The sequence below is a fragment of the Cydia pomonella genome, chromosome 24 (assembly GCF_033807575.1).
Source record: "Cydia pomonella isolate Wapato2018A chromosome 24, ilCydPomo1, whole genome shotgun sequence".
NCBI classification, from domain to species: Eukaryota; Metazoa; Arthropoda; class Insecta; order Lepidoptera; family Tortricidae; genus Cydia; species Cydia pomonella.
Window position 1 is genome coordinate 5,007,395 of NC_084726.1, and position 27,040 is coordinate 5,034,434.

Below are 27,040 nucleotides of genomic sequence, written 5' to 3' on the forward strand. Positions count from 1 at the left end.
ACGTTTTGAAGCTCCTCATTTGTGCAAGATGTGAATATAACACTTGTTAAAAATTGTTTTTTTTTTTAATATAAAAGAGTAAAATTGGTTCACCTTTTCCCATTAAACCAATAAAAAATAACCGTAAAACTACATATCAATAACAGTTTTTAAAGTTTGGATTCCGCTGCTGGTCCTATCGTAGCCACAAGTTATCACATAAACCGTTGCTACGCCCCTACGCCGTAGCACTAACTACACAGTTACGAACAACTGTTGCGTGCTACGCGCTACGTAACCATGTCATGCTGCCAATTTTAACGATAATAAACCTTACGCTGATGTTCCAAGAGCTACAATGGGCGCTTTTTAAAAATTGTTTATAAAGTGGACGGTATATATGTGATCATACAATAATAGTCTCTACGTCGATGCCGTAAGAACTATTTCTAACGCATTTGTATGTTTGTACAGCTTTATTCAGCTGTTTCCTTTTTAAATACTTATCTGCGATAGTATTATTCTTTTATTCTATTGTTAAAGTTAGCTACGGAAACTTACTTATTTTTAACAAAGTATTTTTGTTATTGAGGGCGTGAAGTAGAGAAGTTCCATTAGGAAAATATTTTCTTTTGTCAGATATCAAAGTATATATCAGTAGATATGTCAGTGTTTCGTGTTAGTTATTTATAGTACTGATATACGAGTTATATCGTAGTGTCCATCCAGCATTTACATTTCCGATTCGTCGTTTTGGTGGGTCCACAATTTATATCTTCAAACCTAAATTATGAAAATGTTATGTTAGAAATACATTCTCAACCCCTTCACTCCTTATATAATATATCTGTAAATAATCGAAACTGAACTGTTTTGTGTATTTAGATAGTGCAATAAAGATTTGAATAAAAATAAATACTGAATTTGTTTGATTATACCTCCTAGCTTGGGTGTTCCCGGCAGGAACACTACACTATGAGTAGGGTCTAGTGTTATTTGGCAGCGGTTTTCTGTAAGGTAGAGGTACTTCCCCAGTTGGGCTCTGCTGATCTGGAATGACATCCGCTGTGCTGTGCCCTACCACACTAAGCGAGATGACATTCACAATGCCCATACCTCTCTTTTGGACGTAGTTTAAGGACGTACCTGGGTCCGGGTTATTCCTGAGTCTTGGCTGTTTTCTATGTATTTATTGTTATATAAATATCGTTATCTAAGTACAACGCAAGCCTTATTGAGCTTACAGGGGCTTAGTCAATTCGTGTAATAATGTCCTATAATATTTATTTGTTTTAAGTTTATTTTGTATTTAACATTTGGTATGCTTTAGCACTGATCAGTGCATCTCTACATTATATTTAAGTATGTCAGCATTAAGTTCAAGTTTTAAACAGGAAATAGTTATTTGTTTTACAAGGGGCAAAGTTGTTGTTTAATCGCTCGTGCTAATATTGATACCCGAGCAAGCAATTAAATCAAATCCAAATGAATGTAATAATAAAATTATCATTCAAAATCATCATTTAAAAGTAAATTCTACTAGCTAACATAAGGAAAAAACTCAAAATTTGTATGTGATTACTTTGTCCACATATGGATAAAATGCAACTTTCTCATTAATTTTTGAACAATCAAGAGGGCCTTTGCAAGTTGGTGTCGTGAAAAACATATTTTTGTATCCGAAAGGTAGTTTTATTTATATATTTACCCCACGCGATAACATTTCCATCCTCACCACTTAGATGGTTGGCGGTCCTCAACTGTGCGTTTCTCCAGGAACTTCCTGCCTCTTACAGCTAAACTGTGGAATGAACTGTCGCCTGCGGTATTTCCGGACCGATACGACCTTCAAACCTTCAAGAAAAGAGCGTACTCCTATCTTAAAGGCCGGCAACGCACTTACAACCCCTCTGGTGTTGCAGGTGTCCATGGGCGGCGGTAATCGCTTACCATCAGGCGATCCGTCTGCTCGTTTGCCTCCTCTACAATAAAAAAAATATACAGGATGATTTCTAGGTCGTGATCCAGAACCACTTTTTCTGACTCTGTAAATGATCCACATTATCATATGGTAGTATTTGATTAAAATATAATTAGTGTTTTTATTATTATTTTTAAGTAAAATTAATCTTATACTAAGTAATCATGGTCACCCTATGACTTTTGACATACGCTGTATGGAAAGCGACAAGACGTCACATTGAGTAGGGTGACCAAATTGTATGCAAAAATGTTTTTTTCTACTGGTCATCTGAAAAATATGGTTTAAGACATTTATTATCTCATAAAGAATTTACAAAATTCACTTACATGAGATACACTTATATAACAATACTTTTAAGACTAGCGAGCACTATTTAATTCTTTAAAGATTAATACGAGTATAAATTCTACATATAAGGTTTTCTTATGCATGGTAAAGTGGGTAGGAATCGGCAGCTTAGAGGACAATTCACTTCGACCGTCCTGTTCAGATGCGTCACAGCGTAGATAACGAACAAGTCGTGTGAATACAAATGTTCACGAGTTATAATGTAAGTAGCATAGATGGATGCGGCATAGCTGTGCACACTACAGATGTGATAAAAATATTTGAATTAAAGGTAATGAACTTATTTATAGTCATTTTAGTTGTTATTTCGTTTTAATCTTATTTATTATTAATTATTTAAAGTTATTATTTTTATTATTTAATATTAGTTTTTATGTATTTACTTATTGTTAACTATAATAGTTGAAATTACTGTACTAATTATAAGAAGATTTTAGATACATTCTATAATTATTTATAGATTTATCAATTTTTTTAAATAATATCAATCAATATTTGGGTAATTTTTCTGATTTGCCCTTTTTTATCTAATTTAATTATTATACTTAATAAAACAATTAACTAGCTTATTATTATTATTATAGTTGTAGATTATTGAATATATGAAATTTTAGGTGTTTTTTGAAAGTAGTTATAGTTTTAGACTCTTTGATATCTCTCGGTAGCTTGTTGTATATTTGCGCCCCTTCATAGATGATGCTCTTTTTTCCATAATTCGTCCGTGGTGTCCGTAGTATTAAATTATCCGTATTTCGTAATTTCATTTTTTGTACTTGGTGTTTTTTTTGTGAAATTTATCTGTGAATGTATGTCTTTTTGGAGTATTTTACGGACTAATAAACATGTATAGTGGATATATGACTGGGTAATATTCATAATTTTAAGAGTTTTGTAAATCTTTTGCTGCTGCCCCCCAAACTTCGATTAAGTAGTCAATATGTGGCTTGATTAATGAATTATATATTAAATATTTTACCTTTTGTGGGAGACAACGAGCAATACATCGAATAGCACCAGTTAAGGAAGTGAGTTTAGATTTTATTTTCTCAATATGTGGCTTCCATGTTAATTGACTGTCGATTATTAAGCCTAGATATTTTTCGTTTGTTTTATTATTTATAAGTTGATTGTTTAGTGAAGGTGGGGTATAATTCTTGATTTTTTTATTTTTTGCAGTAAAAATTACATAATTTGTTTTTGCAACGTTCATGGTAAGCAAGTTATGTTGAAGCCATGTATTGAGAAGATCTAAATCCATTTGCACTTCCATCATTATATGTTCTATGTCACGTCCATAGTAAAAAAGACTGGTATCATCGGCATAATAAAAATAATCATCATTATTGGTGATAATAAATAATTAGCAACATCATTAGGCTCATCTTTGAATTCTGTACGACGTATAGTTCTCTTGCTCCACGACCCCGAAATTACCCTGTATATTTATTTTATTTATTTGGGGCAACAGCAACACAAAAAGTAATACATAACATAGTGAACAGAAAACATAGCCAACAGATGTCCACAAAAGTACAACTAACATGCAAAAACGAACTAAATTGATTTCTTCAGTTTAGTTTAGATTAGTTGACATAACAATCGGGTTTACTGTCATCTAGTTAGACCCGTATCAAGGTCCAATAATCAGAGCCCGTAATGGGGATGAGCAAACGGGCCCTTCTATTTGTCCCTTCGCTAATAGCATTGGTGGTTGACTATGGTAAGGGCACGGACTGATTATTTTCCCGCTGTCGCTTATGAAGCCGCTTGAGCGTTGTCCGATAATCAGAGCTCATAATGGGGATGAGCAAACGGGCCCTTCTATTTGTCCCTTCGCTAAAGCATTGGTGATTGACTATGGTAAGGGCACGTACTGATTATTTTCCCGTTGTCGCTTATGAAGCCGCTTGAGCGTTGTCCAATAATCAGCGCCCGTAATGGGGATAAGCAAACGAGCCCTATCTATATGTCCCTTCGCTAATACCATTGGTGGTAAGTATAGATACTATGAAATATGTTCCCGTTATCGCTTATGCAGCCGACACTGTTTTTTCGCGAGAATAAAGTCAAAGTATAATATTTATACATTTTTGTATTTACTCATTTTGTAAACAAACTTTGAAGAAAAGCTAAAAATGTGTTTATTATGTTGTAGTTTTTTTTTCGTTAGTATTTGATGAAATTTAGCGTAAATGTAGAGTATTAGCGCTCCTTATTTAGTATATAAGCGCAATTTTAATGTACGTCCTACAAAATTTTACTGTGAGTTATGATTATGAAAACGTATGGTATTTTCTTAACTCAACGGAAAAGTACGTACTTGTTATTGTCCTAAATTGGGATTTCGTATTAAACCGGCCATAATGAAGAGCTCTTCAATCTACCAAATTTTATTAAAATGTAACGAAAAATAACTACATCTAAATAAAAGTTGGCCTTTGTAATTCTTGTATTTTTAACTAGAAACTCCCGTAAAAGTATTCTCCAAATAGGTCATTAATAGGTAGTAGGATTAATTACAAGTTATAATATGGGTAAAAGTGGTAAAACGGATAGCCCCATGTGCAGAGCGTGCATGGAAGAAGAGGAAACAGCGAAACATATTCTCCTAGACTGTAAACAGGTAGAAGTATACAGGAACAAATATCTAGGGACTCCGTGCCCCTAAAGGAGGCAGTTAGCAACCTGAAGACATTGCTAGGTTTCGTGGAGGAGCTGGGGTGGCTAGAGTAGTGCTATCTCGTTTTCACGGAAAATAGACACCAACTAACTATCTAGGTCATTAATCGAGAGGGTGTATGTTCAGACACCAGATGACAGACAACATTGTTCACCAGGCTCTAGTCGCAGGTGAAGGTGATACTCCGGTTGACAGCCCTCATAATGGATCGAAACATGTATTGATATATGACCTAGATCCTTGAGCCGTTTGTGAGTAAATATTTCGATAAATGATAGCGTTCTTGTAATGTAAGCCGACCCTTGCATTCCTACAGAGGTACCTATACAACAAAGGGAAGCCAGCCCGAACACGGATAAGCTAACACAATACTACATTTCCAAACAAGACACTCGGCTATCCCAAACATGTGTTCATTTAACTAAACTTTCGGTATACGGAAATTTCGTTTTTTTTTTTAGATTTCATTACTTTACGTATAATTTATTACATGATTGAGAGGTATTACGAGGTAGAGTTAATTAAATATTACTATGGTACCTGCAATTTTTCGATTCAATTAACATAGATTACCTGTAAACACTGATAATTCATGAATTATTCAAAATAAAGTACAGAAGGTTTAACCTTCTTTTGTAATAGGTAGAAGTCTAAAAATGGACCTCATGTTGACAAATTCGACTTTGATTTTAGGAATTACATAAAATATTAAAAGCAACACTTATTCGTTACATATATTATTTCTTGTCGGGCAGTAGAAAGTTGTGTTTTAGTAATAATTATGATATGTTATTCTGTTAATACCTTCTAACCGTTCTACTTACGCTTATGGTTGGTTACATATATTATTTCTTGTCGGGCAGTAGAAAGTTGTGTTTTACTAATGATTATGATATGTTATTCTGTTAATACCTCCTAACCGTTCTACTAACGCTTATGGTACAATAACTTCCAAAGGGTCGGCGATACTAAGTACTTCGCCCTTATCAGTATTAAACACATACATTCCGTATCTCATATAGTTCAATAATCTCAAGTTGGAGTCGCGGGTTCATACCCGGGCCCACTCGGAAACTTTGCTCATATTTACCGATCCCCGGTTTAGTTATGATCACAGATGTATACATAAATAGACCGTTTGTGTGAAAATCAAGCGTGATCATGCAGTGACACAGTGAACTGAGTAAAGCAACAATTAATGAAAAAGAACTCCATCTTTTAGGTGCGATAAAGTCTTCAGATTTTGTTTAATTTCTTAATAAATAAATAAACTTGAAGACTGTCAAGCTATGGAAAATGGTATGCAAACTACTACAAAAACTCGAAAGTTTACTTTCAAGCTTTGATTACATTACCCGCATGCTTTTTTAAAAATTCATGAGTGCACTGTTCACATTCTGAGTGCCATTTCCACAGTTCACAGTGGTCTTCGACCGCCCTTCTCTTCTTTCCTTCGCGTCTTTGGAGACTGCCTATTGTTTACCTCTACTTCTGATGCTGTTCTATATTATTCTCTCTGTATTGTTTTTATTGAGGTGTGCAATAAAGAGTATTTGTTTGTCTTCCCTTATGCAATTCATTTACAGTATTTTGTCAGTAATTAGTATTTGTGACATTATCTATGAAAAGGGACCTTATTGTCGATGGCGCTTCCGCCGTTATAAACGATGCTCCGATACAAATACAACGCTGCGCGACGCAGTGCGGTGTAAGCGCCATCGACAGTAAGGTCCCTTTTCATAGATAATGCCACATTGAGTACCTAAGCATGCGGCTATGCGGCTGTTCTGTTACACTATGCGTATGGTGTTGATATATTTTGCTGATGATATATCCAATGTGAGGAACGCCTTACGTGGTCTAAGGTCTTCCTTATACAATGTCTGTGGGTCGGGCAAGTCGTAACATGTTGATATTTGCCGATAAAGGTGTGCCGCTGGATTATTAAAGTACTTGCGAGTTTGGGTAACATGTTACCGTAATATCGGTGTCGGTGTAGTTGATTTAGTTGAGCTAAAATATTATTATGAAGGGATTTAGGAAGGCATTGTGGGGTCTCTATTGTTTCCCATAAAAAGTCATAACTCATAATGTATCGCTTGTCCACATTTTCGTTAGTCATAATTTGTTTTTTTTTTTCTCATAAACACGTAACTTTTCAGGATTGGCATGAAACAAACCTAACCTTCAAACTTCTTTTAAAAGTTATCGGTTTCAGAATTATGACTAATGATAATCTGACAATCATCATATTATGATTATGTGAAACAAAGGGATCCGAGGCATTATGGCATTTATTCCGAAACAAATAATGAAGCAGAACAGTATCTATATCCTGATTCTTTGTTGTTTGTCCATCGGCTTTAATGCATTAAGTGTAATATTACTGTTTTTTTTTATGGTAGAGGAGGCAAACGAGCATACGGATCACCTGGTGGTAAGCGATTACCGCCGCCCATGGACACCGGCAACAACAAATGGGTTGCAAGTGCGTTGCCGGCCTTTGAGATGGGAGTACGCTCTTTAATTTTATTCTTTCGCGTTTTTTAGGTTTAGCCGATTCATGCGTTATAGAAACATTCGAACCAACTTTTATTGCGTCTAAAATATAACTTTAGAAGTCAAATTTTTTGCACAAATTGCGAAGCGTCTGGTTGACGGGTGACCGAAGAGCTGGCGGGTTCAACGAGGAAATGCCGCTAGCGGCCTTGGTACAATGCCTCGAGGGCCTATTTTAGATTTAAGCTAGTTATAGTAATACCTCTGCATATTGTAAAAATATTTTTCCCACTTTAGAGGTGCTGTGGAGGGGTTCGCATTTTTAAAATATCAAATCTCTGTCGTCTTCTGTGTGTTTTGCGGGTTTTTATTATAAAACTAATGGATGTACTTGCCATTGTGCTAAATCTGTCGCTTCGCTCACCGCGGCAGATCAGGGCTATGAGTATAACCGTGAAAATCGAAATTATTCAATTGCGGGCATATTTCTCTATCACTCTAATAACGTCTTAATGAGAGTAAAAGAGGAAGATCCCCGCAATTTGCGAATTTCGGTTTTCGCGGTAGGTCCTCAGATCACGGTGTCTTTGTGATTATCACCTTAGCGCAAGCGATTTTAATTTGTTAACAACGTCTTTATAAATTCCCTGATACTACCACGTTTTTATCTGAACATTGTTATATTACGTTTGTAATAAAACTGTATTCTTATTGGAATAAGATTGATTTTCCAGCATCCCTAACACCAAGTTTGTAAACGATCGTAACGCCCCTACACTCATCATCATAAAGATAACCGGTTCACGCTATCTAACACCATCGCTCATCGTTAACCCTTCGCCGGCTATCGGGACCGGATTATCCGTCGCTAAGGCACCTGGGCTGACCTGGTTTTGGAAGACGTTTAAGATAAGGCTGTGTGTTGGCAGTTGAAGTGTTATTTTCTTGGTGACGTGACAGTTGTGATTTGTAAATAAATATGATTGCATTGCACATACAAGTTCAATAGATATTGTAGAAAAAATGGCTTTGTTACTTGGAGTGGATTGAAAATGATTTCACTTTTTTTCAATTTAATGTAATTGTTTTTAGTTAGGTTTATTATGTAATTTGTATCTGATTTAAACTGTCACGATTTTTACTCATTATGATTTTCTAAAACAAGACTTAATCGCGTAAAATTTACCTCCGACGTTTCGAGGCGTTGTCCCTGTGGTCTCGACGACGACTGGCTAAAGTTGACTTCAACATCTTCTACGCGATGAAGTCCCGTTTTAGTAAATATAATTTGTTTATTGTTATACAATTTTCTATTCTTAATGTCACTGTAAGTAGGTTATTTTGTGTTTGATTGTTAATATTTAATGTATGGGTAGTGCCATTACCCTTACCATACGCTTAGAATCATTAATGATGTCTCTTCATCGTCTGGAATCCTCGGCCGGCCAGATACCACTAATGTCCGTTAATGTCACAAGCGTTCGATTTACGATTGGACAGTTAACCATTACTGGGGCAGTGATCCGCTCTTAGCTAGGAGGCCAATTAAAACTTTCATTGTGACATCAAAATGATGAATCTAAATGATGTCAGTCGACTGTGCGTCTCGCTCGCACCGTTGCATTTAAGTACACAAAGCTCGGAAACCGGTTAAATTTCCAAAGCGTTATCATGTACTTGGCGCAAAACCTTGTAATTTCGGTTTCGTTCTTAAAACCGGTTTTTAGTAGAAAATTTCCATAAAGTTTTTGTCCAATTAACCGGTTTAGAAAAATCCGGTTTCTTCCTATGTTGGTGTCTTTGTTCACGCGGCACATCACCAGGTCGGCCGCCCGTCTCGTCACTATCGTCGAATAAACCGTTAATTTATTTAGGTTACAATAAAATTCTTAAAACGTCCGCGTTCTTATGAAAGTTCGGAGTAAAACTGAATTAAACCGGTATTTACCCTTATTTCTAAAACCTGTTCCGAGCGATGCATGTACAGTACAGACAAGTATATGAGCCAAATGCCCGCCCGCGCCGCGCGGTCATGTTCGCGCCAATACATGCTCGAACAAAACGAGCGAAATGCACACACGAATCAACTAGGTACTTACTTACTTTATTATTATTATTTATTTATTATTAACATAAAAAGATACATCTTAAACAGATACGGAGTCCCACAAAACAGTTAACACGGTTTGACTGTGGGATCGTGCAGTCTCTACTCTCTTATATTTATATACTTACTTACTTTATATGCCACTAGTGGACTAAGAAAACTACTTACGTACGGTCGTTAGATAAAATTTTGCGTCTTTGCGCAATAATTATGAGTTGTTTTGATTGGACTGAATAAGATTTTATAACAAAATTAACCAAGGTTAAAATGTCACTTGAGTTGCAGGCAAATTCGAACGTCCGCTGACATCAGAATTACATCTCAATGACGTCATTAAGTTATTATGCATTTTACTCGTACTTGCCGGTACATGTATAGGCGCGATCGAGGCACACGATAACTAAATGTGCACGTTCAAATTGTGCGTCTTTCACTTCACATCACAAGACCCTAAAGCTTGCTCAAAATTATATTAGTAAGGTATCGAAACAACTGGCTCGAAAAATAGTGATATCAATATCAATCAGCTGTTTGGCAGACATGACAAACTTTGTTACTGTACGTACAAATAGCATGAAAAAACTTTCTTCCTAACAGAAATCCTGGTCATATTTTTGTACCTGCCAAACCTTTACATAGTCAAAATTCGAGCCAACTTTTCTCGATTCGTATTTTTACATTTCTAGCCCTGTTCGGCTGTCACTCAGCGTCGGTGTAGCGCTCCGAACTGTCAAACAGCCCGCCGTTGCCCGCGGAGCGTGACTGACGCGATTTTGACGGCTACTGTCAATTTCCAATGGACGGGATTGAGAAACGCTGTTTTGTTCTATTTTTCTTAGATTTTTTATTCACGTTTTGTTTTTTGTTTGTGGCACGGAACGCAAATAATATTTAGCAAAGGTAGCCAATGTAGGTCACAAAGTAGAATTCTGTATTTTGGCTTAATATATGCGCCACAATGAGTTGATCCACTGATCGACATTCTGGTGGCAAACGACTCAAAATTAGGACACGTAAAGTGACCTAGCACGACCTGTGCCGAACAGTGGGACACTATGGGCTCGTGAACAAATAATAGTTATTTATGCCACCCCGACCTGAATTGCATACGAGTTAACAGTAATGCATTTCCTTTATGTATACCCTAATATAACCAGGTATTCAACATTAATCCTTCGTGACGTCACACGTCACACATAATCTCAAGTCTCATTGTCACGCCAAGACGTCATCTGAATATGTGATTATGTAATCTCTTCAATGTAATAGAATTATGGTGATATATTGTATGATTTGCTTGCATAAATTAATGTTGTCAAAGCCAAATTCAATATTGTGCGTTTGAATTAGCGGGATGATCATGATCGATGAAATAAAGGTTTCAAACCAACTAGGGTAAATCGTCAAAGTAAGTGAACAGAATGTATGTTTAATATAAGGTGGCCAGTTATTAAAGAGTGGCCAGTGACGATTTATCCTAATTAGACACCTAGTTACTACCACTACTACCTTCTGATCTTCTAGAGGAATGCAATAATCTAGTGCGTTTTAAATTGTACTATAAAGACTTAAAGTTTCGGCAACGTGCATAGTGCTTGTGTTGCAAGCGCACTTAGGGTTCATTATATAGTTAGTAAGGTTTTGCCATGAATGGGTTAAAATAAATCCTGATCCGTTTCTTCCACAAAATCCGTTTTACTCTCTCCGTGGATTTATTTTCGCTTCAAGTCGTCTTGTCTTTCCGCCTAATTGGTTTTAAGCTGAACATTTGTTTCGCGTAGCGGTTATCTCCCTTGCTTTATGTCTACTAAATAAAGGAGATTAGTTCACTGATTAAGGGTTTAAAAGAGACTAATGATAAACGAGTGTTAACATAAAAAAAAAGATTAAAACTTTAAAAGTGATCGTTGGCAGCCGTGGAATTGCCCCAAGTTAGTGTGCCGTATGTCATTATGGAATGAAAATCGGCATAGTACTTTTTAACACATATGAGGAGTACGAGTATTGTCATCTATAACAGCTCTGCAACTGATTTGTATCTCTAACTATGTATCATTTTTTACATAATTAATTGAACAGTGATGGGTCAGATAAATAAACTAAACAGGAGTGGCATGGCAAAAAAAATGATTTGATACGAGCAAGCCCTTTTAGCAACGACAGACCAATGGCTTGTTTTTTGGTGCTAGTTCTTACTTCCAGCTAATACACAAAATTGCTATAAAGTTGACAACGGTTTCATTATTGGCAAACTAAATTACAAACAGAATAATATCATGAAGTTAAGACAAAATAATTTTAATGAATTCAGAAAATACCTTCGTTAATTAACATGATTTTAAATTAAACACGCTAATTATAATCGAGGTGCCCATCTCACACAATCGGGATTAAATCCGCATTAGAATTAGCAATTTTAATTATTAAGGTAACAATGGTACAGCCCTACTGTGTGTAGGTACAATGGGATCTTAATTTGAAAAGGTATGCATTTAAATAGAAATCCACATGGGTGTCTAATAATTTTAAAGACAAAAGACGAGGATGAAAGAGCACAGAAATCAACCACGCAGGAGGCAAACGAACAGACGAATCGCCTAATGGTAGGCAATTACCATCGGCCAACACCTGTAACACCAGAGAGGTACCGCGGGTGAAGGCATCCCACATTTTAGCTGTTCAAGGCAGGAAGTTACCTTACTGGTTTGTCCCAATTCGTACAACCTTCAGTTGAGTTCAGTTCAGTTGTCCCAATCTCTCAAGTACAATATTGGTACAAAAACAGGATGATTAGATAAAAATATCACAGAAACAATAGATTAAGAAGTATCCCTAATGCACCTAGATTCATACTACCATCATATAATAATGTCTACGGAACGAGAACTAATAATTTCATACTTACGAAAATAATAAATAGCCTTCCGAAACACATACAAGATTTATACCTATCTAACTCTAAATCAAGTAAAAAAGTTAAAAATTATTTCATATCAAATAACTACGACTATATTTTGTAAACATATATTTGCTTTGTTATATAAATTAGTTTAATAAGTCCGAACCCTTGCTGTAATTAAGCCATTCATGACTTTAGCAGTAAGTAAACATGGAACTCTGCGATTTTTTTTTTAATCTAATTGGAACTTTAATAAATTAAAAAAAAAATAGTCAAGCTGTTATTTAAGGTTATTTGACAGTAAAGCATAGTTCATATAGAATTGGGACATAATTAGCAATGTTTAAAAAATAATAATTCCATGGCGGGAAAAAAATTTACAATTACAGTTCAATCACCAAACTTCAAAGTATTAATTGTCAAAATATTTTTTTCCTAGCTTATTGCATTTTAAAGTTTTCGACCATGAAAATTGAGAACAGGAGATTGATTGTGCACAAATACTTCGAAAATTCTTATCGATCCCGGACAAAGACAGCTAAGTCGCTTAAGATGTTAAAAGCTAGTATTTGTGGGGTCATAAAACGTTACAAGGAGACTCTATCAGCTGACAGGAAAACACAAACTAATCGGAGGTCTGGGACAAATAAGATTTTGGGAAAAAAAGACCCAAGGTCACTCAAACAAAATTCAGGACGGTCTAATTACGATTTATCCCAAAAAATCAAAGTAACTTCTAGAAAGATAAAGATGATTCACCTTAGAGGTGGCTATAAGAGCTATCGAGCAATAAAACAGCCAAATCGGACTGTTAAACAGATCCGACAAGCTAAAACACTAGCTCGACTATTGTACGACCCAGTATTGACAGAATTCGAAGGTTGCTTGTAGTTGGACGACAAGACGTATGTAAAACTCGATTTTAATCAACTACTCGGTTCGAAGTTTTATATGGCCAATAATAGAGGTCATTTACCAGAAAAATATAAGCTCGTGAAACTTGACAAGTTCGCAAAAAAACATATGATATGGCAAGGAATTTGTAATTGCGGCTGTAAGACGAAAAGTTTTATAACATAGTCAACAATGAAGTCGGACCTTTATATTAAAGAGTGCTCAGAGAAATGAGTATTGGCATTTATTAGATCCCATAACGGTCCTGTGAAATGTTGGCTAGATTTAGCCAGCTGCCACTACTCAAAAAAAGTTTTGGCATGGTATGCTAATAATCAGGCCAAATACATACCCCGCGAGATGAATCCTTCGAATTGTCCCCAATTTCAATCTATCAAATACTATTGGGCAATCATGAAATAAAATTAAGTAAGACTTGTCAAATTGTCCAGGGTATCAATTCATTGCGATCTACAAGAAATCAACACGCCAAAAATGTCGACAAAAGTGTTGTGCAGAAAATGACGGGGGTCCATTATGAAAACAGTCCGTAATTATTAACATAACAGAGATTTTTTTTTAATTTATACATATTTGAAAGCTAAATACATTACTATTTAAAATTCACCATTCATAACTTTCTTATTTTATTAACTTAAAAAAATAACAATCTTCTAGTGCGTACCAATTCTATATGAACTATGCTTTATTTAGCAATTTATTTGTGTGTTCCTGATTTATGAATATTTTATATGTTTATGCGACCTTCTTACCTTATAAATTCTGCCCTCGAATTACGGTATTTGTCCTCGAATTTCTACATATATTGCTGTCTTTCTAATGGCAAAGGTCAAAGGGAATATAGAATCAACCACCGCATAATTAAAATTAACTTCCGGATCATTTTCCGAAGCCGAGTGTACCCGTGTATCGATCCGGATGTAAATACCCCGTATTGTTGCAAACCGGAGATTACTGGTTAATATTATTGTACTTTAATACCGAAATGTTGTAAGCTGTTAATATAGAGGATATTTACGGCATTTAATAGATTAGACAGAAGGGCTCGATGGGACAAATACATCACTAAAAGCAGGATAGATGGTAGATACTTGTACTGATAGCCGGCAATGTGAGAATAGCATTATTAAATTTGAGTATAACCGTGTAAAATTTTAAATTGGTTTTTTGAATGGTAGTTATCTCTGTAGTGCATGATGGGGAGAAATAAAGCGCCGAGCTGAATGACATTTGTCTATTTTTTTTTGTCTAGACACCCGTTGGTTTAAAATAAAACCTAAGTGACTTTAAATTGCCATGAAATATGCAAGTTGATGGGAGTTGTTTGGATACTCTGCATTTTTGAGTGGAATATGAAACTTTCTTCGCTGCATGCTCTGAAAGTGGGTCATTGTTTATCTATGAAGAAGTGTGCAGAAAGTGATACGTTACTGCTCTAGGACGTTTTCGATAAAAAATTAAAATTTAGTTTTAAAGTTCCATTCTGATCCATAAAAAAGGATTCTTCTACCTAAGTTCACCCTCAAGAAATACGATAAATAGTTTATTACTTAAGTATGATATTTAAATATATATTTTTATATTTACACCTTCCTCGTATTCGAAATGAAAAGTCGAGTGTTTAACTCGGGTGAAAGATTCGGACCATTCGCGACTACCTCGACTAAAATGAGCGCCTTTCACCCCTTGGTTAACAATCTACATCTAATTACTGGCACGAAATAAAAAAATGCAAAAATTTAATAGGAAAAATCCAAATGATGCTTTCATTCCAAATGAAAGCATGTTAGTCTGTTTTTTTTTCTAAATAATAATATTCGTAGCCTATTTTGTGTTCCACTGCTGGGCAAAGTTCCCCTTTCTCCCGCCACTCATCACGCGTTGGTGCATGCTCCCGCCAGTCGCTGCAAAATGCGTCGAGGTCGTCCTGCCATCTCTTTGGTTCTACATCTCCCCGGCTAACCTGCGTTGTCCATTTTGACCCACTGAGTCGGATCAAACCGGGTGATAATTTATTTTAATTTCAAAAAATGAAAATTGGGTAGTGATCTTAGTAGATACACTTATAGCTGTTCGATTTTATTTCAGCAGCTTTTTTTTCTTGTTAAGCAGCACGTGCTTTGCCTGCTAAACCATCCCTCGCTAAGGAATGAAACAATTGATTTCTCTCCAGCGATCAGCTTGATTTATTACGACTGTAATCAAAAACGCATTTGTCGGAATCAAACAGGTGTAACAAAACCGAGCGGCGTCATTCCAAAATCCAGTCTTCCAATAAAAACTAGTGTAATTTGTATTCTCACAAAAAGCATAGTTATTTAGATCGAAGGTCAAGGTATACAGGTTATCGTTAGTACTGGACTAGTGCCCGCGGTCGTATAACACGGACTATCGACGCCGAGCGTAATAATATGGTTAGGTAATACATTAAAAATGGATTAAAGGGAAAAATTTGCAAGAAAATTATTGGAATTTGTGAGGTCATTAAAGTATTGTTAGATGTCATTAAGTGCAAGCATGTGATATTTTTCCGCGAAAAGGGGTTAGGTTTTTTTTTATTGTATGTGATACAGCGTGTATTTTTGATAAGATCGCATATAATCATAGCGTAGTTTAGTCCCTAATAATGAACACCTTTCATAGGTTTTATAAAAAAGTACCACTTGTATTTTTCCGTATAAAATAATTCACCAAGCAATAAGAATAGGAATATTTAAAAGAAAAAAACATTAATATATCACTACTTAGCTTTAAGACAAAACGTCGCATTTACTGATGCGAACGTCACAACTGTCACATATTTTGTGATGGTAAATTATTTTATAATCGTTTCCTGGCATAAGAACCTACCGTTTAAGTTTGCGGTTATATCAAAAATACACAGCCTTATAGTAGGGTAGGGCGGGGCTTAAAGGTCCGCGGGTAAAAAGGTCCACCATGCCTAACTCCGAAACTAAAAGTTCGTTTGACATCGAAGTGACCAGAATGTGAGGGGTTAGCGGGGGGAGTACGCGCGCCGCCTCGCGTAGTGCGCTGGCAAACGCCGACCGGTCTGTACATGTCCGCGTCGAAAAAATCTCATGTAAGTAAGATTTTGCACTTCATTTGCTTTTTGTCTACTGCTTTTATTTAAACCGTTAGAAGTGTCCGCTTGTTTTATAACATGGTTATTTTATATACGGTTTCATGTTAAGATGGTATAATTCTAATGCAAAAATTTGTTTGCTGTGTTATAACCTTGAAATGAAACTAAGTCACTACGGGGCATAAAGGTCCATCTGTGGGCCTTTTTGCCCCGTAGTGGACCTTTTAACCCTTATGAAAACAATTTATTTATTTTATTGATTTATTCCAGAATGCGTAATTATAAGAGAAAAACCGAACGGGGGACGAAGTCTGTGGAGTTAATGAAGCGTGCTGCTGAGTTGGTGATAAGTGAAGAAAAATCACAGAGGCAAGTTTGTCGAGATTTTGAGATTAGCAAAACCTCTTTACAAAGATTCATAGAACGTTTAAAGAAAAATCCAGATTCGCCGACATTTGGTTACGGAACTCCCAGGCAAGTGTTTAACCGAGAACAAGAAGCATCCCTCACGGAGTATCTGCTCACGGTCGCTCAAATCTATCACGGTTTAGGATCTAAAGATTGTGCCATAGTTATAAGTTGGGTAGAAATTAAAATAGTAGACATTTGGTTTCTTTTTTATATATAAAAATATAATTGAGTTGATTTAACATGCCTTACTTTTATTTATCTGATTTAAATAACTATACAATGCCATATAATTTTAGTGGTCCTTTTTGCCCTGACACTGGCCCTTCATGCCCCACAGTCGGGGCTAAAAGGTCTAATCGACCCGACTTTCTATATTGTTAATATCTGTCTTGGAGTTGAAAACTGGTTATATTAAAATATTGTCACTAATAGATGAAGAACTACGCTATCCATTGCTATTAAAACCTTTTTCGTAAACATTATAAGTTAGCAGTTACAACCAAATATACGTAAAATGGCCCTTTTTGCCCCGCCCTACCCTAGTTTGATGAATTACAACTGAAATTTATAAAAGTACTCTACTTGTGTTGCTGGTTTCTTTCTGAATTGTTTTCATTTATTGAGGTGTACAATAAAGAGTACCTATTTGTATTGTATCTATACTCTACTCTAAACTAAAAAATACCTTACTTATCATAAAACTTCTGCATTGAAAGTAACGTGCAATAAGCCAAAAATTGTAAAGAGTAATAAAAAGTAAACATTGCACACGTAAACGATTCTCATTTATTTCTGCGTAAACAAATTCTCGACAGGAAACAAATGTAGTGACGAAATTACACGTATTCAGTACAAAAAGCTTGTTCGTTGTTTAGTTTTATTAAATTCCTTTAAAGAATAACGGGTTTAATTAAAGTGCGCAGGCGACGGGGAAACCGCGCCGTTTGCAGTTCCGCATGGGATAAGTCATAATAGGTAGCGTATATCAATCATCTTTCTTTTGGACTAGGAGTCCTAGTAAAACCTTTCTTCAAAGGACGATCGAGTTTTATAATCTAAATAAAATGGATAGACACAGTTGCGATTAGGTTACGAAATCGAAAAACAAATAGATCTTTAATTGGCACACATATGGCTAATCGCTACGAAGGATAGGACATTAAGGCACATTTAAATGAAACATAAAATATTACTTTGCTAATCCGCGTAATATTTTTTGTTTTAATTAGTATGGATTTCCGCAAAGTAACGCCTCATTCTATTCATTAATACAATTTTACTTGACTTAGATATTATTCGTTCAAGTTGGCTTACAATATGTTAATATGTGTCCCTTTCGTAGCTCTTCAATAGTCTGAAAAATGTCTGAGTCATAACGCATGGTTACATCGTTAACTTGTATTTCTCTTGCGCACGTCCGGTATTATGTGTTAAAGGAATTCTCAAACTAAACTTTGTGTCATTTCCGTCATGTGAAATCCCGTCCGACTGTGAAAATGAGCTTCCTATTGCGGTTAATACGGTGGACGTTATTTAAAAAGTGCTGCTTTTTAAAAGCCAGTCACTCACGCCTCGCGCATGTTTAAAATCTGGAATTGAAGGCGTCTATATGATATACGCTAACGTAGCAGCATGTTAGCTGTAGGTTTATTTGCCACTTAATTGTTGTAATGTTTGCAATGTTATAATTAAAATGAAAACCGCAGCCGCTTGTGTCTTAAGCTGCTCACAAACCATTATCGGGCTAAAATTGGAAGAAAGCAATTAGTTAGGGATGTCGCTACAAATAACCGTGGACCGCGGCACGCGAAACCCGGTGACAATCGTGGCCGAGGAGCTGGCTGACAGGTTTTATCCTTATTTGTCTTTAATTCTACAGTACCCACTGGCTATGAAAAATAAAAACATAATCTAGCTTGTACTGAAAAAAATTGATAGGTATAAGAAAAACCAAATTAATAAGTACTAAGTTTCGATTTTTTAATGTAAAGAATAAGTGCCATTTCCAAATTAAGACCTTGCATTGTATTTTTTGTTTGATTTAATTTACTTATCTATTATATGTCTTTAATGTCATTATACCAATCAGTTATTTCTACATATAATTTGTCTTTTGTTAATTTTATGAAATCTTCCTAAAACCTACCTACGGTACCTACCTATCACAGATACCTGCACTGGAGCATATTTCCAAGAATGTATACTGAATTCTCGCTTCATTGTTAATACAAATCAACCAATTTAATTTTATGCTCTGTTTTTCGTGAACACTGAAGAATATTATTGTTTCGGCTGTACGGCCCGATTCGAGCTTTAAGATACGTCAAATATTGGGTTTAGATACGATATCGATCGGATATGTCAGTGTCAAAAGTGACGTTTATGTTTGAAGAAATGACACTACTCTATTGTCAATTTCTCTTATTACATAGGTCATTTTTTTACTAAATTAAACTTGTCTAAAACAATAAAAATTAAAAAATTGTATATAAACTTGAACATATAAAAAATAAAAAGAGATTCGAACCCGTAACACTCGTTTAGCAGTCCGCGTCTTAACCCGCTGGACCAGACGGACAGTGGCCGGCAACACGAAATTAGCGACCATATTCTGCGTCGAAAGAAAAACGCATGAAAACTCGAAAACACGCGTTTTCCCAAACATAAGACTAATCTAGATAGATTGTATACCCCAAAAAAACCCCCATATACCAAATTTCAGCGAAATCGTTAGAGCCGTTTCCGAGATCACAAAAATATATATATACAAGAATTGCTCGTTTAAAGGTATAAGATTCAATAATGTACAGTCAAGTGCAAAAATATGTATCGAAAGAATCGTCTCATAAATATGGTACATATTTTTGAGTAAGATGTGTACACCCATATTTTTACACTTGACTGTACCTAAGGTAGAAGTACTAGTGCTCGACGCTGCACTAGTCACCGACATGGGCACTTTATTTCATGGCAATATAGGTTAAATTTGAACAACGAAGATTTTTCTGTATTCGAACTTAATCCATATATAATTGACATAAAGTGCCCATGTCGAGTACTAGTGCAGCGTCGAGCACTAGTACTTCTGCCTTACTAGTAACTATAACTAAGTTGAAATGATGATGAATGAAAAATTTATATACCTACTCATAAGTACTTACATTAAAAATAGTATTTCGTTAATCTCATTTAAGTTTAATGTCTAAATAATGTATGCATTAAATCTAAACTTGCATATTCAAAGTTTTAATCCATTTAAATAAGAGGGAACACTAATTGCTAAAGTTTCGATTTGAATTATCAAGCATATTTCACTACTCCCAGCATTCCAGAAAGGAATTGTTCCTATTCAGTTAAAATAGTTCTCAAATCGCGAAATAAAAGGTATTTCGAGTACGCAACAATTTTGTGTAGGAAGACACTTCAAACGTTTGTGTGGGTGTACTAGTACGTCACTCATTACTTGTCTCGATTATATATGTAGTTGTTAAAGTATGTAATTGTTAGTTCATTAACCCAACTTTTGGATTCAAATCAATTATTCTTTGCCACGCAATTCACTTTTATATTTCTTTTACATCGTTAATTAAGTTCGCGTACGTAAAGCACGTAAAGTAGGGGATTTTCTGACAAATGCAATTCCTATCAATGATGGGATTTGTGTTGTGGGATAACTTTCGTGTTTCTGTGAGATGTGTTTTTACACCCGACGGAACGGAGACGGTATGTGCATTATTGTGCATTTAGAGTTTATACGTTTGTGAACGCGAATTAATGTTTCCATTTAGTTCCAAAACGGCTTGGACTATTTGTTTGCGATAGGTTATTATTTATTTGTCGGGTTTATTAAATTGTAAATTTAAATTGCGATGACCCAAATTTTAATTCAGGTTCCGGTCCAAGAAGCCTTTCGCACCTGTAATTGGGGCCCTTCGTTTGCCTGATTGAACATTTTGCCCCCCTCTTCCCAATTTAAAGGCAATTGTGTTCTTTTGTGTTTATTTGAACGTTGCGTTGCGGAAGGGGCCCTTTATCGACTATTTCTGATTGATGTTCCGAACGTGGGCGAGTTGTAAATTGACAAAGAGGTAATAGGGTTTCCTTAAATGATTTGCCGATTTATTTAACGATTTTTTATTGTTACCAAATAAAAAATCTTTATATTGATAATGAGTATAATATGTGTTTCACGACGCCCATCATTATCATCAGCCCGACACCTGTTCGCCACGGACACACTACACCTGCCTGGCTTGTGGTCGTGTTTGCCGCTCCCGTATTAGCCTACACAGCCATGAAAAGCGCTGCCGCCCTACCTAACATTGTTTGAATAAAGCAATTTCAACGTACATATTACCTGCGTTAGCGATCTTTTACTTTCCCATTCCAAAAACAGTAACAACATATCTCTTTTAAACACTCTTACAACCTTTCTCTTCCGAGCGAGCATTGATCGGATCGGAAACCACTTCAATATTGTAAGGTATTAACTACCCATAGATTCTGTAAGTAGTTGTTACGTATTTCGTTTGAAGGAACACGCCTAATCAGTTAATTTCCTAGAGTTCTAAGAGCTCATATACGAACAAGTTATTTATATGAGAAGCGTCGAGCGTTAAAAGGAGCGAGTTATCTTGCGAATTTTAGGACAGATGTTAAAGTTAAGTTTTACTAACATAACTATATTCCTAATTCCCTAATAATATTATCAATGCAAAAGTAACTCTGTCTGTTCATTATATTCACCCCTAAACCGATGAGTCGTTTTAGATTAAATTTGGTATGAAGATGCTTTAATTGAGCCCCGAGGAAGGACAGAATAGTTTTTTGCAGGCGAAGTCGCAGGTAGTGACAGTATATGTTTTCACTTACAAAGTTTATGTATGTGTTATCAAACAAACAGTAGTATATTTACCCCAATACTTCACTCGGAACGTAGGTATAAGCTCACAGTCTAAACTTTCCCACAGGAAATAAAAAGTTGTAACAATTTCCTCATAAACCCATTTCTGTTAATAAGTTTAACTTATTAAAACGAAGTTAAGGAGTTTGCCGGCTAGTTCCAGCGGTTTGCCATACCTAACTGAATTTAACTTTTATTTTTGTTTGCCTTTTTTACTTTTTCTGTAGAAGTTTTACTAACTTTGTGATCGAAAATTTTTTTGTGAAGAACTTAGAGATACATTTCATTCCAAAGAGTAGGTATTTATATTAATTAGTAACCTGATTTAAAACTGCAGTACTCGTAACCGACACTGAGCGTTGCTGTAAACCTTGTCATTTCAACTAGTCAAGTTATATAAGTTAGTCAAGATATATTACATGTTATATTAATGAATATGCCTTTGTTGTTGAGCGTGGCACATGTTTAAATATTTTAAGTGTCTTGACCTTTCACATTTATTTAGCCTCTTTATAATAAAAGGCTTAAAAAGCAAAATATTACCTACGTGAATATCGATTCAGCCCTACCATTATGTTCAACAGCCATTGAAAGTCAATAATGTTTTTTAGAAGTAATAAACGGTTAATAATATTATATATGTATAAACTTAGTGATCTATGTATGTTGTTGACCTAATTGAACATACATAAAACTTAGAAAATTTATCCAATAATTTATCAAATTCCAAATTCAAACTAATATGTTTTCAATGGCTGTTATGCTTAGTGGGGTAGTATAGGCTTTTGTGGGAAGGACCTGTGATTTAACTGTGTGGAAATTTCTCAAATGTGAAGGGTGTTTTATTTTACATTTATTGCCTACTATAACTTGGGGTGTTTCACGTTTTATACACATAATATCACATAAAATATCTCTCGGCTCGCGAGTTGACGCCACCTCCCCTTTTTAATGAACTCGCTCTGAATTTATGGAATTTTTCGTTAAAGATAAACTTAATTTCGCGAAAGATAAATTTCGCATGTTAATTTATCGTTGTTTTGTTTTTGTTTCAGGTAAGTGTAAAGCGAATATGGAGAATGTTGTGTATGTGACGAGATTATAATTACAGTCGCGTTTCAAATATCTTAATGATAAAATGTCTGTATACGGGCGTCCGCTGGTTAGCGCGGGTGCACGGCGCGGGCGCAGGCACGCGGGTGCCATTGTAGATAAAATCCGCGGCACGCGTCTGCGACGGCTGGCTTTGATAAAAAAAGACTGAACATCAGATTGTTCTATAATTGATAGGACATTTCTAATCTAAATTTCCATATATCAATCCGTTTGACATTTGTCGACGTGCCATAGCCCAGATGGGCTAGGACCCATGATCATTTATCTTAAGCGGTAAATTAGTAAGTAATAATTTACTGTCCGTTAGCTTTGTGCACCTCAAGTGAACAAAGGGGAATCACATATACTTAAAGTTTACTTAATACCCCCAAGAAAATCATAGGTGAACTAAGTGTATTTTTAGTTTACTTAATTGACCCGGGTGATCAGAGCTCGGTGGAACAGAGTCAACTACAGGCTTGCTATAAAATGACGTATTAGTCTGTAGCACACCATACATTATTATTACCTAGCGAAATAAAGTGACGCTCTAGATGCAACACAATAAAGGCGAGTCGTGAGACTCGCCTTTATTGTGTTGCATCTAGAGCGGTTGCATCCAACCGTCTTATCATAGGATTCATAAGAGTTGAAGTTTGCAAGTATACGCTATCTTGGTTGCTCACTTTCGCCGCCTCTAGTGCTAGGGTTGTCAGAACACAGTGGAATAATAAGTTTTTGATGAAAAAGTTAAATTAAAAGTCATGTTACTCTATCATTTAATACTTGCAGTACATTTCGTGTTGAGAATTTCACCTTGAAAGCAACACAGTTTAGATTAAGCGTAGAAAAGGAACAGAGCAAGTCCACGTATTATACGACTTAATAACAAAAGTAACAGAATTGTGTACATACATTGTAAGATTTATGGATGTTAGACTTTACCATTAAAGACCTACTGAACTTTGATTATAACCAAACACTCCGCAGTAAACATACAAAGTCGCATTAAACATTTTACCCATGAAATTTAAAGGGGAAGGACAATTGTGGGGTTGGTAACCCTGAATGTGCACTTCCACATAACTATTTCACAACAAAATACTTAAGTGGTTTTCTAAGCAGTGCGACGCGCAATATATAGTCTTATTTCTTTTTAAATAAAAGAGGTGAACAAATTTATTGACAACTAATTTTGTGGCTATGGCGACTGCCAGAGCAATGTCAATGCACAAAGCCGTGACGATAGTGGCGGAAGACCGGGGAAACTGAATCCCATCAGTGGACATCGTGGACACACAATAAAGGGTCTTAAAAAAACAGACAGAGTACCTGCCGAACCCGTAATTTACTTGTTAAAGTATTTAGTCCTGAGCCGATTTTTTTAAAAAGCTTGTGTTGTCAGACGGTTTCTTGTTATGACACGAGACAATTGTGACAAAGTACAATTGTGGGGTTGGTAACCCTGAATGTGCATTTCGATATAACTTAGTTTTCACGACAAAATACTTAAGTGGTTTTCTAAGCAGTGTGACGCGAAATATATAGTCTTATTTCGTTTTAAATAAAAGAGAGGAACGAATTAATTGACAAAAAAAATTAAGTCGGCCTGGACTAATTTTGTGGCTATGGCGACTGCCAGAGCAATGTCAATGCACAAAGCCGTAACGATAGTGGTGGAAGACCGGGAAAACTCAATCCCATCAGTGAACATCGTGGACGCACAATAAAGGGTCTTAAAAAACACTAATAGCTGCCAAACCTGTAATTTACTTGGTAAGTATTTAGTCCTGAGCCGATTTTTTTAAAAAGGTTGTGTTGTCAGACGGTTTCTTGTTATGACACGTGACAAGAAACAAAAAAAACTTGGACACAAAAAAAGAAAAGCAAAGTTTTTAACCGAGTTTGAAAAAAACCTAAAATTTTAACGTGTGGTGGTTTCGTTTATAAGATACTTACGTATGGAATATTTTCAAATGTTGTTTGCCTGCATTATGTTATTATGCCTATCAAAATAAAATAAAATAAACGTATTTCCAGCGTTTCCCTTGTTTTTTCTTAAAAAAAAAAAAAACGATGAATCGCACATTAAAGCCCGAACGCCATCGTCATAAAACCTGTAACAGTTCGAATCACTTCAATTTCTCGCTTTCCCCTTTTCATATTCTAACCCGTAACTCTACACACATAAGGTACAACATCCCGTGACATAGGACACATTGTTTCTAGGTTTTTCTTGCACGTGGCACCTTGGTCTAGATAAGTTGGCGACCTAGTTCCGCGGCTGAAGACCTAGGTGTGCAGTTCGGCTGTAATTTGTCTGAGTTAGTACTTTGCGAGATTAGTTTTTTTTTACAGTTCAGTAAGTGAAATAAAATTGACATTTCCTTTTCAAATATCGTACTTTTATTGGCACATCTTATACATTGTCAGCAATGTCCGTTACGGTTTACGTTTCAATTTGTATTGGTTAATAGTCAATTCTAATTAACGTTCGGCCAACATCGATTGTGTCGGCATTCCGCGCGCCTACGAAAGGTCCAACGCATGGTCGGCTCGCTCTTTAGGAGTCTTCCGGTTGTGAGTGTAGTAATTCACATTCTTAATTAAGTACACCTGCTTTCTTATTTCAACTCCCATATTTTTTTATTATATAGGAGGCAAACGAGCGGAATAATCTCTATTCCTTTTCTGGCTTTTTTTAAAATGGGCCAAGTGACTGTCGTACCACGGAAAATGAAGGGTTACGTACTGTCTTGGAATAAGCCTTAACATTCTAAATGCGACAGCACAGCTGTGCGGCATTGCTGCGGAAAATGTCAAAATCAATGTCCTAGATAATGAAAATTCTTGAAGCAATGCCGACGAAATTGGAAAGTATCAACATTATCAACGAGTATATTTATAAGTACAACAGAAATACAAAGTTATTTACCGATAGAAAACATTCTTTTAATATTTCACTGTGACTCTGACACACTATTATTTACATATTCACTCACTTGCTTCATTTTTTTCAGTGACTTCTATTATTATAATAAAATAAGGGTGACCGCTGGTAACCACAGTTACCAAAAGCAAGTGAGTGGATATGATTCACAATATTCACATCAAGCAAGACATGAGAGAAAAACATTCAGTTACTAATAACAATATGATCACGGTATTATCGCTTTTGGATTTCAGTAATGCTTTCAACACGGTTGACTTCGATATCTTGCTAGGCATATTGCGTTCACTTAATGTATCTCCTGCGGTAGTTGACTGGTTTCGCAGTTATTTAGTAGGGCGTCGGCAGCGTATAAAGGTGGATTCCTCTCGATCTTCGTGGTGCAACACGCTTGCTGGTGTCCCACAGGGCGGCGTGCTGTCTCCTCTTCTTTTCTCTATCTTTATAAACTCTATCACTTCCAATATTTTGTCCTCCTACCACCTTTACGCTGATGACCTTCAAATATACTCTCAGGGCTCTGTTGCCGATCTACCACAGACTATCTGCGCCATGAACACTGACTTGGAGAGCATCTTAGATTGGAGTAAGCGTTACGGTCTCAAGGTAAACCCTACTAAAACTCAGGTTATGGTAGTAGGTAGCTCAAAGCTTACTGCCCGGATTGATTTTGGCTCTCTACCTGCCATTGTGTTTGACGGTATTCAGATTCCCTTCTCTGTCCAGGTAAGGAATCTGGGTGTCATGATGGACCAGAGTCTCTCTTGGGCACCTCAGGTGAGTGAGGTTAGTAGGAGGATGTTTGCTGCAATTGCATCGCTCCGCAGACTTCGAAATTTCTTGCCTTACGCCACTAAAATTGCGCTAGCTCAATCTCTCTTACTGCCCATATTAGATTATGCTGACATTTGCTATCTTGACCTTACGCAGGATCAGCTGAATAAGCTTGAGCGCCTCCAGAATCTCTGTATAAGGTTTATATTTGGCTTGCGCAAATATGACCATGTGTCTCAGTTTCGTTCTCAGCTCAAGTGGCTTCCTATTCGTCTTCGCCGTGACTCTCATGTTCTTGCCCTCCTATATGGCATTCTCTTTAACCCCGCTACACCACCTTATCTCAAAGAGCGTTTCAAGTATCTCTCTTCTATCAGATGTTCTCAGACTCATATTCTTGCTCCTCCCTTA

General features: G+C 36.0%; 1 protein-coding gene and 1 long non-coding RNA gene across 4 annotated transcripts in view; both read left to right on the forward strand.

The window, feature by feature from the left end:
- Positions 1-27,040, forward strand: part of LOC133530999 (heterogeneous nuclear ribonucleoprotein L) — a 695,759-nt gene that overhangs the window by 187,827 nt on the left and 480,892 nt on the right. The gene's annotated exons all lie outside the window — the stretch shown is intronic.
- On the forward strand, positions 15,760-17,146 carry LOC133531087 (uncharacterized). The gene is made up of 2 exons (XR_009801448.1): positions 15,760-16,493; positions 16,767-17,146. It is a non-coding gene; the product is annotated as an uncharacterized LOC133531087 (long non-coding RNA).